The following is a 13,634-nucleotide window of genomic DNA, read 5'->3' as shown; positions in this document are numbered from 1 at the left end:
CTGACTCTAGGCATTGTCACGTTCAAAGATGAATAAGATACACACAGCCTCCCTGAGAACCTCAAGGTCCCGTGGTTTGGCTTTGAAGCAGCATTGTCTGTGAAGGTCTCCTTTGTCTTCTGTGGCCAGAAAAAGATTCTGGCAACGAATCTCAGAGAACTGGAGATGCACCATTTGCCATCCTGGGAACTTCAAGAATGTGCTCCCTCATGGCAGGATCTGGTATTTCATGCTGTTTCGCCTTTGGGTGAGGTCGGATTCTGCGGTAGAGGTTTGCCAAGCAACATATATTCTCACATCTCCCGTTCCCTGACTGCGTGTGAGTCCAACAGCTGTCAGGGATCCTATTTACTTTTAATAAATCTAACAAATGAACAATAAATAAGTGATGAGTCTTCTGCCTCAGAGGATCCAGCAAGGGCAGGACCCAGCCAGGTGCATGGGAAACTGAACTCTTTTTCAGCATTCATCACCGGATTCTAAACAGCAAGCACCAAAACTCCAAAGTCAGTCAGACCACCGTTTCTACGTATTTTACAGATCACAAAACTATTCCTTCCTCTGGTCTTCTGGAATAAAAGGAAATTCCTCAGCCTATTCATCCCATGAATTAAAAAGAGAGAGAGAGAGAGAGAGAGAGAGATTTAAGGAAAAAAAAAAAAAAAGAAAAAGAAAAGGTCTCCCCGGTTACAATGCTGTTCATGTCCTTTGACCAGAAAGAGTTAGAGAAAAACTTCAGGATTGATCTGAGGGACACAGAGCCCAGGTTCCATTAAAGTGCATTAATGCCAAGGTCTGTGTAATTAGTGAAAAGTCAATTCCCATTACTAGTTAACACTATTGAATATCTGCTTTCTTTAATAAAAAGCCATGTCCAGTACAAAGAGAATAAATCAATAGGTTGGCTGCATTTAGATCTATTCGGCCTTCTAAAATGCACAGAGAAACTCCCTGTCAGAGCTGCACTGTCTGTCTGCCAAGCTCCGTCTGTGAGCTGGCAGCTGGCCCTGACTTCTTTGCCTGGAATCTTTCATTAGCACTCTCTCGCCTTCGCTCTCATTTCTCTAATCAGGAAAGTTGAGTTTTGCCCTATGCCTAAAAATCTTCTATTTGAGCTTAATCTTGATTCCCCCTCTAATTTGGACTTGTTCAGAAAACAAGCTTCAAAGCCACTCTGTCCATACTTCTGAATCCCAGCATTTGCCGCACACCAGCCCTCCTTCAAGCCAGGACAGTGTGAGGTAGACGCAATCACTTACAAGAGACCAAAGAATCCCCAGGGCCTGAAAGAGTTTTCCCCTCCAGATATACACTCTGCACTTTTACAGCTGGCCAGCCTACTTGCTGCCAATTTTGGAGGCAGCTGGAATGTTCCAGATTCTCAATTGTGTAAAAGCAAAAAATAAATTAAAGAAAAGATACACCTGTCCTGTAACGTATATAAGTCCTTCCAATCCTCAGCACCATGTGCAGAAGAACACATTCATCTCCTTACTTTGGGTCTCCCTCTTTGCAGCCAAGCGAGGCCCTTCTTTCTTCAATGGGGAAAGCTGCTTAGACATGACCTTCATTATAAGGCTTGGTTGATGAAAGAATACTTTAAACCCCTCTGCCTTTTAAGGATGTGTAAGTTACTCTGAAGTTGGAAAAGTGTATTTCCACTTAAGTGACTTACTTATCTCAAATCATTTCATTTTTATTTACATTTTCATTTACCACCATGCTCAGTCAGTCTTTGACTAAAAGAGAATCAATATAATTTTGCTTCAGGTTAAGTTTACTGTACAGTATTCTTTGACATTCCTTTTGATCCTTGGTCCTTCTTTCTATCTGTTGGTTCTCCTTCTGGACCTCCTTCCTTTCTAAAGTGAGTGTTTTGTGGATTGGGAGGGCTTAGTAGTGATATTGGTCTGGGTCACCGTTTCAGTGGGAGGAAGTATTTGAATTTCATTCCTTTCAGGATTTAGCAAATTGGTAGAGTGTGCTGGGTTTTTCAGTTGGTTCAAGCCTAACATTTCTCCTCTCAAGCAGGTGGACATGTCAGATGAAACAGGAGTTGCTAAAGCCACAGCTACATTTTGTATGCCGCTTTCCATGACCCCCATCCCTGGTCCCAAAACCTGGTCTGCCATTAGAGATGATCAAAACCAAGACCCTACACTGTAAAACCAACCAGTGACCACACCCCCCCCCACACACACACTCCATAGTTTTGTGAATATTCCTAAAGCCATTTAAATCATCTGCTGGTCAGAGAACTAGGGGAGGGAATTTCCTGCACCTTCACAATGCAGTAGCAGAGTCCCAGTAACCAAGACAGATAATACAAATGAATGCTGTCCTAACTGAGAGTGGGAAGTGACGGGTTGTGAGGAGACATTCATGTCCTCAAAAATGACCAGTTTTTCCTCTTTCCAGGTGATAGATTTTGAAAAGGTAGGTTTATTAAGTGACAAGAAGAGTCTTAAAAGTCATCAGACAGGTTGGCCAAGGGTACTCGAATAGCTTGGATGACTCTGCCAAAGGGAAACTAACTGGAGAACTCGTGGTGAATGAAGGGATCCCAGATCATTGTTATCCTGAGTCAAAGAAACTTCCCACTGGGCCAAGGCAGTGACTGAATTTCCATTCGGAAATGGAGCTCACAAAGCAATGAGCTGGCAGAGCCAAGAAATGAATCCAAGATGAAGTCGGGGTCGGGGGGGTGGAATATTGGGGAATAAATGAGTGCAACCTGGAGCAATCTGCCCGGGTGTCTTTTACACAGAAAAACTGTCTTTGAGGAGGTTGGCAGTTGTCTTTGATCCTTTAGTAAATCCATCCCTGAAAACTCTGAAATGAATAGCAGGAGGCAGACTCAGATTAAACATTTTCACAAAACATATAGATCTGTTTTAAAACCATACAATTCAGAAAATCACCTCAAATACTGTAAACCTTATGGAACACCAGACAACCAATTCCTCTTGCCTTCAAGTTCAGGAAGAGATTTTCCCTACCCTGTAAGAGCTCTTGAGAACTGACCTTGGGAGAAGAGTCAGGTTGCCAAACCGGAGCTGGTAGAAGAGTTGCTCTGTGCGATGAGAACTGATGGAATGCACTCTCTCCTTCAACTTCAAGTGTATATTGAGATTTTTATCTGAAATTAATTCTGATTAATATCAAGTTGGACTAAAGGAGAAAAACATTTCAAGCATGAGTTTATACTTGTTGACATGCTTATAGGATACACCTTAAATCTGAGTCATAAAACTGGAATAAAAGACTACTGAGAAAGGCATACCACTGATCGGGTCTCACCAAGAAAGTCGTCATTCCTCATTCCCCAAGGGCAGGAGACATTTGTTTCAAGGTGTTGTCCAATCACTCTCTAGCCATCAGAGCAACCTATGGCTGAAAGCCCTCAAGTCTGTTTACATCACTTTCATTCATTTTAGTTTATTGTCTAAGTTTCTCCCTCTAATGCTTCATTTTTCAATAATTTTAAGTAGAAAGAGAAATGGGCACACCATTCATGGGTGCTTCAAAAGCCTCATTGCTGGTACAGAGGAAGAAGAGAGGGAATGGAATTCCCAGATTAGCAAGATTTGGAACAAGGCTGGTAAGCCCTATCTATCCCAAGTAGAGGCAGGTTTATATACCCTAGAGATTAACGCTCTATCTGATGTGGGAGAGATGAAAATTTGTTCTCAAGATGTAGGCTTTCTATTCACCTCACTGATTGTTTCTTTTGCTGAGAAGAAACTTTTTAGTTTGAAGACATCCCATTTATTGATTCTTGCTTTTAATTCTTGTGCTATAGGAGTCTTATTAAGGAAGTTGGGGCCTAATCTCACATGATGAAGATTAGGGCCTACTTTTTCTTCTATTAGACACAGAATCTCAGGTTTAATTCCTAGGTCCTTGATCTACTTTGAGTTGAGTTTTGTGCATGGTGAGAGATAGGGGTTTAATTTCATTTTGTTGCATATGGATTTCCAGTTTTCCCAGCACCATTTGTTGATGAAGCTATCTTTTCTCCAGTGCATGTTTTTTGGCAACTTTGTTTAATATAAGATAATTGTAATTTTGTGGGTTACTCTCTGTGTCCTCTATTCTGTACCCTTGGTCTACCAGCCTGTTTTGGTGCCAATATCATGCTGCTTTTGTTACTATTGATCTGTAGTATAGTTTAAGGTCTGTTATAGTGATGCCACCTGCTTCACTCTTCTTGCTAAGGATTGCTTTAGCTCTTCTGGATCTCTTATTTTTCCAGATGAATTTCATGATTGCTTTTTCTATTTCTATGAGGAATGCCATTGGGATTTTGATCAAAATTGCATTAAATCTGTATAGTGCTTTTGGTAGTATGGTCATTTTGATAATATTAATTCTGCCTACCCAAGAGCAAGACAAGTAAAAGCAGGTTTAGAGAGTGAAAATATAAACTCTTGGATAGTCAACCCTTACACTCCTTATTCCATCTGCATGATTTCTCAGCAAAAAATTGAAGTGTATGAAATAGTTTTATTAAATGCCTGCCCACCTCACACAGAGTAAAAACAAAGTCTTTACCAGGCCTTCATCATCAGGCCACCAGCCAACCACTCACTCACTCCCCAATTCCTTCACCAGTCTCTTCCAGGCCCACGAACCTACTTATTAGTCCTTAAGTATTCTAGACACATTCTTCTTTTAAGGTCCTTGAACTTGCTCTTCCCTCTGTCTGGATTATTCCTTCCACCATTGCCACATGGAAAAACTGGGTCTTGAATATCACTTTCTCAGTAGAGATTGATGAGCTAGCAGCCTACCTAAAGTTCTAACTTCCCCTACCTCCCAAACACCTCCTTTGCTAACAAATCATATGGTTCATGTTTTCAATCATATTTATGATTTATACTCCTCACTCAGGTGTAAGCTCCATGAAGACAGTGTTTGCTGTATCCCCAGTGCCTAGAACAATGCCTGATGCATAGTAATGACTTAATAAATACTAGTTGAATGAATGAATGAATGAATGTCAACGATTTACCAAACCCATCCCTTCATTCACAAAAACCCAATCTTTATATGGTCACTAGAAGCATTACCACCATGGTCTTCATGACAAATGGCCATGAGCTCTCACCATGTGCTAAGTATTGAATGGAACACCATATGTGCACTATCCTATTTAAGCTTACGATGAATAGATAGATGACAAGCCAGGAACAGTCAAGTAATCTGTCCATGTTGCCTTACTAGTACGTGGCAGAGTTGAAATACAAGTTGAAGTTTGTCTCACACAGTGGGTCTCAATGAGGGGCAGTTTTGCCCTCCAAGGAACACTTGGCAATGTCTGAAAACACAATTCCCTTGTCACACTGAGGTTTGCTGTTGGACTGTGAGTAGGTATTGATGCTGCTAAACGTCCAACAGTGCACAGGACAGCTCTCATAACAAAGAATCACCCAGCCCAGAAGGGTCAATTGTGCTGAGGTTGAGAAACCCTGGTCTAACACCATAAATGTTTTGAGTTGCTTTGCAGTTTTGCTCGATTAGTCGCTAGTCGCGGTGCAAACTGCCTCCACCCTTCTGTAAAGGAACATGCAATATTTCTTGAGAGTGTTGCATGTTTTCATACCATTTTGACCTTCCAATCCTACTTCTGTAAATCTGGCTTAAGGAAATAACCTAAAATGTGAAAAATGTCCCCAAATATTTCTCAGAACATTATTTGTAATAATAAAAAAACTGAAAACTACCTAATGTCTGATAATAAAAGAATCATTAAGTAAACTCTGGAATACCCACTTGTTGGAACATTAAACAGCCATTAAGATGTTATTTATTGAGAGTTTCTAACAACATGGGAAAGTGCTTACATAGAAATGTTAAATTTTAAAAATTAGGTTTCAGGCTTACATAAGCAGTGTGACTATTAACTGACAGAAATTACACACACTAAAGAGGTCAAGCAGAAATAACACGAAATACTGATAATGTGGCAGAACTATGGCTGGTTAATTTCTTTCTTTTATATTCCAGTACTTCTGAAATGTTCTGTAATAATTGTATTCATTTTCCAATGGGAAAAATATCATTTAAGAAATCAGGTGTTTTTTTTTCTTATAAAAAGAAGGAAGAAACTTAAAAAAAAATAGCAACTCACTGTCTCTCAAGTGAATTTCAGATCTGTGGGGGTAGATTTGACTCTTATTGACATTTATTAGCTAATTTAATTAGAGATTATTATTATTTTCAAGCAACTATCTTTGTTATAGGAAGCAAAGAATGCGTAGTTAGTAGTTGCTGGAACTAGCTCTGTCTTTGACAGAAAATATTTTCCTCACTCATTTTCTACCTTTTTTCTAATGTTTTAGAAACATTTGATTCCATAAGAGAAAAACAGGCATGTACTTGGAACAAGCCCTGCTGTCCGCTCAGTTGCTTAATTGGGGCCCAGAGGGACACAGGGAAGGTGCCCTGGTGAATCGTCACATGGCCCACCCAAACGGGGAGCCATAAATCTAACACCCAGGACTATGGGCTCTGGAATTGAAGAGGCCCTGGTTCACATCACAGCTCCCACCCACCATTGTGCCCTTGAGTGAATTCTTAGGCTCTTTGTGCCCTCTCTGAATCTCAAGCCTAAGTTTAAAACCACTGTGGAATGCTGTTAATGCCATCAGATGCTGTATGTGTTGGTCTCCATGACTCAGGACTGTCCATTTGAGGTAACCTGCCCACAATTCCCCAATATTCATCCTTCACACCACTTTGAGAGCTCTTTATCTCAACACAACTTGAGGCCTAGCCATGGAAGTGACGATGCCATCCACAAGAGCTTCATGTGAGGTCCACTATCTTCCGACTTGGTTTTCAACTGAAACTGAGTGTTGGCTTTCTGGTCAACCTCGGGCTGCAGCCTAGAATAAGGAGCACACAAAGCAGCCAAGAGAGAGAGCCTCCTCACTCACTCAGCCACTACTGGGGAAATGAAAGAACAAGAGAACTTGGTTATTTAATTAACCCTCAGAGTCTCTGGAATGTAAACGTTTTCTTTGTAAAGCTCTGAGACCTCTCTTGTGTCCAACCCACAGGCTTTTATTTCCGCCTCTCCTTCTGTTTCTCTGCTCTTGACCCCCCTGTAATACATTATTACATGACTTGTTTGCACAGAGGGACAAGCTCCCCCCCCCTCCCAATTCTTGAGGTGTTAGAAATTTTCTCCCTTATCAATTTTCCAAGGACTGGCCCTTTATTCCCTAATGGCGCTAGATTGGTACACACTGCAGACACTGGCTCAGAAACAAAAGGAAAGGCAAGAAGATAGAGATACACACAGCCAGCCTCCCCGTCTATTCCCAGTGTGTCCGACTGACAATGCTGTGTGGAAGGGAAATTGTTCTATCAGCGACTGTGTTAGATTCATGACCCCACCACAACCTTGAATTGGCCTTTAGTTGTCGCTGATGGGAACTGAAGAACAGCGCCTGTCGACATGATTGCTACTCTCCAATGAATCAGAACATACAGGGCGAGGAGCAGCACATTAAAGTAGCAACAGAAATATATCACTGTACTTTTATATAGATGTATTGCTTTTGCCCAGGCATATAAATGATTGGGCCAGCCACTTATTTTTTTTTCCAAGGACTATAAATTAAAAATAAGCTAAAGGTTTTTAAATTATGTTCTTTTTTAAAAAAAATCAGGGTAGCTATTTTAAGGCAACAGTCAAATATTTAAAGATCATCTTATATGGATATTTCAGCCACTGTCATTGGGAGGAACATCAGCTCTTGCCACCTGCACTCAGGTTACTTAACACATGGATTTATCACGGGTTGGCATCTGCTAATTGATCTTTTTTAAATGTCTGTGTTTCCTTGTTTTTGTTTCTTTGCCTGCTTATCAAAGAAAGTACCATTCACAAAATTAAGTTGTGATTTAAATGGACGGCATGCATATTCACCAGCCCGAACAAGATGCTGTAATTGTTCAGAGAAAGCTGATCAACAATTCTTAAATTTGGGAGGTCATAGGGCCCCATGGAGAAGGTACTGAAGTGAACCCCTCCTTCAGAACAGGCATGCATGCTTGCACTTACAAGCAAAAATTTTCATTTCACTTCAAGGACTCACAAGTTCTCTGAAGCCCTTCCTTGAAGCCCAGGTTAAGATCCCCTGTTTTTAAGAGTCTCCTATAAAGCTATCTAGTTGTGACTCACTGGGATGTGGTATCAACTTTGAAGCATATAGATCAAGTAAATGGTTTCTAGTGATAGGTCAAGTATAGAGGTCTACAAATAATTTATTCTTTATAAATATGCACAGGTGAGAAGATTCGCGTTCTTTTATGGCGTCACTTCCATTTAATCGCCAGTTGATAAGATCTTATGTGGTCTGGCCCCTGACTACCTCCTGACATGGCTCTTACTGATTTTCTCCTCACCCTAAAGGCACCAGCCACACAGCCTTCTTTCTGATCTCCAGCCTAGTGAGTTATTTCCTGCCTTGGGCTATTTGCCTCACTGGGTGATGTTCTAGGCACAGTTTGAGCAAGAACACAAGATCTATTTTTTATTTTTTTTTTTGTGTGGATCATATTATATTCAATGAAGAGAAACAAGCAATAGGGACATAAACAAATCCGTAAGTTTGAGATAAAATTCTATGAAGAGTGATGATGGGATGACGGGCTAGGAGATGTGTGGCCAGGTAAGGCCTCTCTGGGGAAATTTTAACAAAGATTTCAGCTAAGATGGAAAAAAGGTGTCCCTTTGCTGCATTTAAATGTCAGACTGTACTTCATAAGTATATACAATTATTACATGCTGATCAAAAAAATTCTTTTAAAAAATGCTGCAAAACACAGTGGCACAAGCCTGTAATCCCAGCTATTTAGGAGACTGAGGCAGAAGGATCACAAGTTGGAGGATCCCCTGGACAACTTAGGGAGACCCTGTCTAAAAATTTTTTAAAAGACTGGAGATGTAGCTCAGTAATAGAGTACCCCTAGGTTCCATCACAGTACTACACACACACACACACACACACACACACACACACACACACACAAGGTATACATACACACACACAAAATACACACATACACACACATGAAAATAGGAGTACTAACTACTCTGATTTAATCATTACAATTTATATGTGTATAGAATTATGACAGTGTGACCCACAAATATGTACAATTAAAATAATAATTAACTTAAAAAGAAAATAAATAGCTGCAGGTCAAAGGAAACATTTTCAGGCAAATGCAGCAACAAGAGCAAATGCCCTGAGGTTGGAAAGAATTTAATGGATCGGTTAGAAATTTGGAATGTAAGCTCTGTGGCACATGATATCTCCTCTCAGAGAGAAACTTAAATTATCCATTCTGCTGCCCAACTTATTGATATGCACGTGGTGGAGATAACAAATCTAGTGCTTTATTTAAGTGCTGCAATGATTTTGACTTTTCATCAAAATCTGGGCACGTGAATCAAGGTAATTTAAGACCTAATTTGAAATGGTAGTCCAGAGAGGTTAAGTAAATTACCCAAGGTCCCATAGCTTGTTAATAAGTTAACTTAGTGGAGAGATCAAAGAAAAGCCCTGGCTTCTGCCTTTGTAGGGTGATATTCTTGCACTACGCTGCCTGCCTATACTCTTTATGTCATTAGGAAAGGTCAAGTTGCCTTGAAAACTAGTGTCTGGCTTCATATGGAATTATGGTCTAGAGCCTCACCATCTGTGTCGGTCAGCTTTTCACCACTGTGACCAGAATACCTGAGGGGGTAAAGTTTATTTTGAGCTCATGATTTTAGAGGTCTCAGTCCATAGTCTGCTAACCCCATTGCTCTGGACAGAACATCATGGCGGAAGGGCATGGCAGAGGAAGGCGGCTCAGCTCACGACAGTCAGGAAGTTGAGAAAGAGAGAAGGGAGACCAGATATAATCCAGGCCATGCACCCAGTGGCCTACTCCTTCCAGCTATGCCCTTACCTGCCTCCAGTAAGAGTCCTTTAAAGGATTAACTTATCAAATGGATTAATCCACCAATGATGTCACAGCTCTCATAGTCTAATCATTTCACTTCTGAACATTACTACATTAACACATGAGCTGTTCAGGGGACATTAAAGATCCAGATCATAACACCATCATTACATGGTTTTCAACTTTTATGAACTTTTATTGAAACTTCAGCTCAGGGCTGCTGACTTCTTCCAAGATGGATGTAACCCTGGGTGAGCTAAAAATCTCTCACCCCTGGAGGAAACAAAACACTATCTCCTTTGAGCCAAGCATTAAGATTCAGGAGACTACGATAATTTCTGGATCTTCACCTGTACCTAGTGGTTCTGGCATTGGGAATCCAAACAACAAATGAATGGACAGCAGTTTGGATTCCTACTAAGTGTGGGGATTTCTTGATCCAATGGAATCAAGTATTTTTAAAATATCAGGAAAAATATAACACACACACACTGTTTTAATGACAGGATTGTGCCATTGATCATCAAATAAGTTTGGGACTCACATAGTATATCCTTCTTTTTCAGAATCAGAAAGCTTATTAACAAGAATCCTGTCAGAAAAAAAAAATCTGCAATAAAGAAAAGATTTAGCCACGCTTAACTCAGTGTTTCTCAAATTTATTTGGCCACAGAAACCCTTCATTATAAAATCCTTCCTAATATACTCCAGAACAAGTGCTCTGTAAAATATACTTCAGGAAATACTGGGTTAAATAAACTTATATGTCTGTATCCTGGAATGCTTTGCTGCTATTTAAAACAATTTTTAAAAATATTGATTCCCCGGGATAAGTGCTGAGGATATAATGTTAAGTGGGAAAAAAGCAGGTTATATAACAATGAATATTTTATTAGCCTAATTTTGGAAACAGAATAAATGTGTCTGCAATTATACCAAAATGAAAACAGGTTTGATCTCTTGGTTATGGAATTACTTGATTATTTTTTCTTTGTGCTATTCTGAACTTTACCAATTATTGATATTAGCCAGTCATTGATTTTATGAGGAAAACATTATGTTGTTTTTTAAATATTTTTTTTAGTTGTAGATGAACACAATACCTTTATTTTATTTGTTTATTTTTTTGTGGTACGAACCCAGTGCCTCACCCATGCTAGGCAAATGCTCTACCACTGTGCCACAACCCTGGCCCAACACTATGTTTTTAACTTTTTGTTTTGAACTAGGTTTAGAGTTGTAGAAAAGTTGCAAAATGTAGTAAAGTTTTCACACACCATTTACCCACATGCTTCTTGCAAAAACCATACAAGTGTTGAAACCTAGAAATGAACATGGATAGAATATTCATTTGAATGTCACCATTTTTCCCACTAATGTCTTCTTTCTGGTTCAAGATCCCACACTGTGGTTAGTAGTCATGTCTGCTTAGTTCTTGCAATCCAGGCCAGTTTCTCAGTCTTATCTTCAATGACCTTGACCCTGTTTAAGAGTTATAGTTATCTGTAGTTATAGTTATAGTTATCTGTCCCTCCACTTTAGTTTGTCTGCAGTGTTTTCAACTTAAATTCATGCAGTTTTTAACATTTTGTTCCCTTCCCAGTGTATCCTATCAGGAATTGTTAATTTGAATTGGTAGATTGTAGTAAAGTCTACCCAATAGGGTGCACCCTACGCAATCCCTGGAAGGTTGTACTAGCATAAGACAGCATAAGGAAGTATGCTGACTGTGCCATCAGTCTTTGGCACTTGGACTTACATCATTGGTTCTCAGGGGTTGGGACTCACACTGGAATGATATCATCACTGACTCTCCTGAGTCTTCAGCTTAAAGATGGTATATTATGGAGTTCTTAGCCTCGAGAGTAGCATGATCAAATTCCCCATGACAAACCTCTTTATAAATACAAATAAAGATAAAACAGCATATCCATACATATATAAAATAATGGAATATAGATATACATATATACATGAAGTAATAAGATTCATATTCTTTTGGAGAACACAGATACATAAATAATAGAATGATAGATATATAGTAGACATAAAAATAAAGATATTTTTATATGAGTAGGTGAGAACTTTGTATATTTTCTAATTTTGCACACTAAAGGCCTAGAATGATAACACACTAATAGCAAAGAGCACACCTAGTGCCTAGATATTGGTGAAGATTAATCAGTGGACAACATATTTTTTGGCAAGAGTGTAGAAAAACAAGCATTATTCTGCACTGCAGGTAAGAATGTAAACTGCTACACCATTTGTAGGACAATTCGGACATGCCTAACAGAACTATACATACACACTTACTCTTCAACCCAGGAATTTCACTTTTAGAAATATACCCTGAAGACTTATGTCCAACAATATGCAAATACATATACAAAAGGTTATTGCACCAACAGTTGTAACTGCAAAATATCAGAAAAAACTTAAAGGCTTGCACATAGGGGAGTAGTTGAATAGACTATGGCACATTCACTCAATGCAATACTAAGCAAGTATAAAGAAAAAAGCTGGCCTGAATGTCTAGTATATTCTGTTAGATACAAAAAAAAATGCCAAGTATATTCATCATATGCTAACTTTCATGTAAGAAAAGGAGATCAAAGGAAACAGTGATATATGTTCATTTGCACAAAAGGTAAATGGTGAGTATAAACTAGAAGCTAAAGGGAATAGTTACTGAAAGGTGGTGGGTGGGAACAGAATATAAAGAATGGGGAATGGAAATGGGATAGAAGGAAGAGTGATACTCTGAGTATAACTTTTTAATGTATAACTCTGGCAAATATTATCATATCCCCAAAATAAATTTTAAGAGTTAATACTGACCAGGATGTGAGGAGATCCTTAATGGAATACAAATAATAAAAATGAAACTAACTACATGACAAATCAATAATATAAATACACCAAAAGGAGAGGAAAAGCCCAAATAACTTGGGAAGAAAATATTTTGACTGTATGTTATTAAGCTAAAGACAAAAATAAGACTACACGAATATTTTACTCATGTTGGCAGATAAGATTCTTTTCTACAAGGGTATGGCCTAACAAATCTGAAACTCTTTACACGTGTCCTAGGATTGAAGCGATAAGTAAATATATTACATTGTGAATAATGGAAATCCAGGTCTCTCATTGTCAAAGAAAGGTGTTAAAAGTACGAAATGGAGGGTTTGAGTGGACAGGTAACTAGATGGGTGGATGATGGAGTGATGGATATCTGTTACACAAAAATGGTCAATTTTATGTGTCCACTTGCCTGTGCCACAGAGTGCCCAGATATTTGGCTGAAAAATATTTAGAGTATGTCTTTAAGGGTTTTTCTGGATGAGGTATGTAACTTAAGTGTTGGTTTAATTTTCATTTTTCTAATAATGATTTATGGGTTTGAACATTAAATCTTTTGTGTGTGCCATTCATAAATTTTTTATTTTTATATCATGTTTTTGATCAATTCTTTATGTGTGGCTTATATTGCAAATATTTCCCCTCAGTTCTGATTACCTCTTGACATTTTTTAAACGGTGTTTCTTATCCTGCAAAATTTTTATTTAATTTTATATAGTCAAAATAATTTTAAAAATTTCCGTCTAAGTTTTATTTATGTTTTTGAAAATGTGCTTGACCCTAAACCCTAAAAAGATTTAGGCACT

Source organism: Ictidomys tridecemlineatus, chromosome 4, assembly GCF_052094955.1.
Source record: "Ictidomys tridecemlineatus isolate mIctTri1 chromosome 4, mIctTri1.hap1, whole genome shotgun sequence".
In the NCBI taxonomy this organism is placed as follows: domain Eukaryota; kingdom Metazoa; phylum Chordata; class Mammalia; order Rodentia; family Sciuridae; genus Ictidomys; species Ictidomys tridecemlineatus.
The sequence above is the reverse complement of the archived record's forward strand: the minus strand, read 5'-3'. Positions refer to the sequence as shown.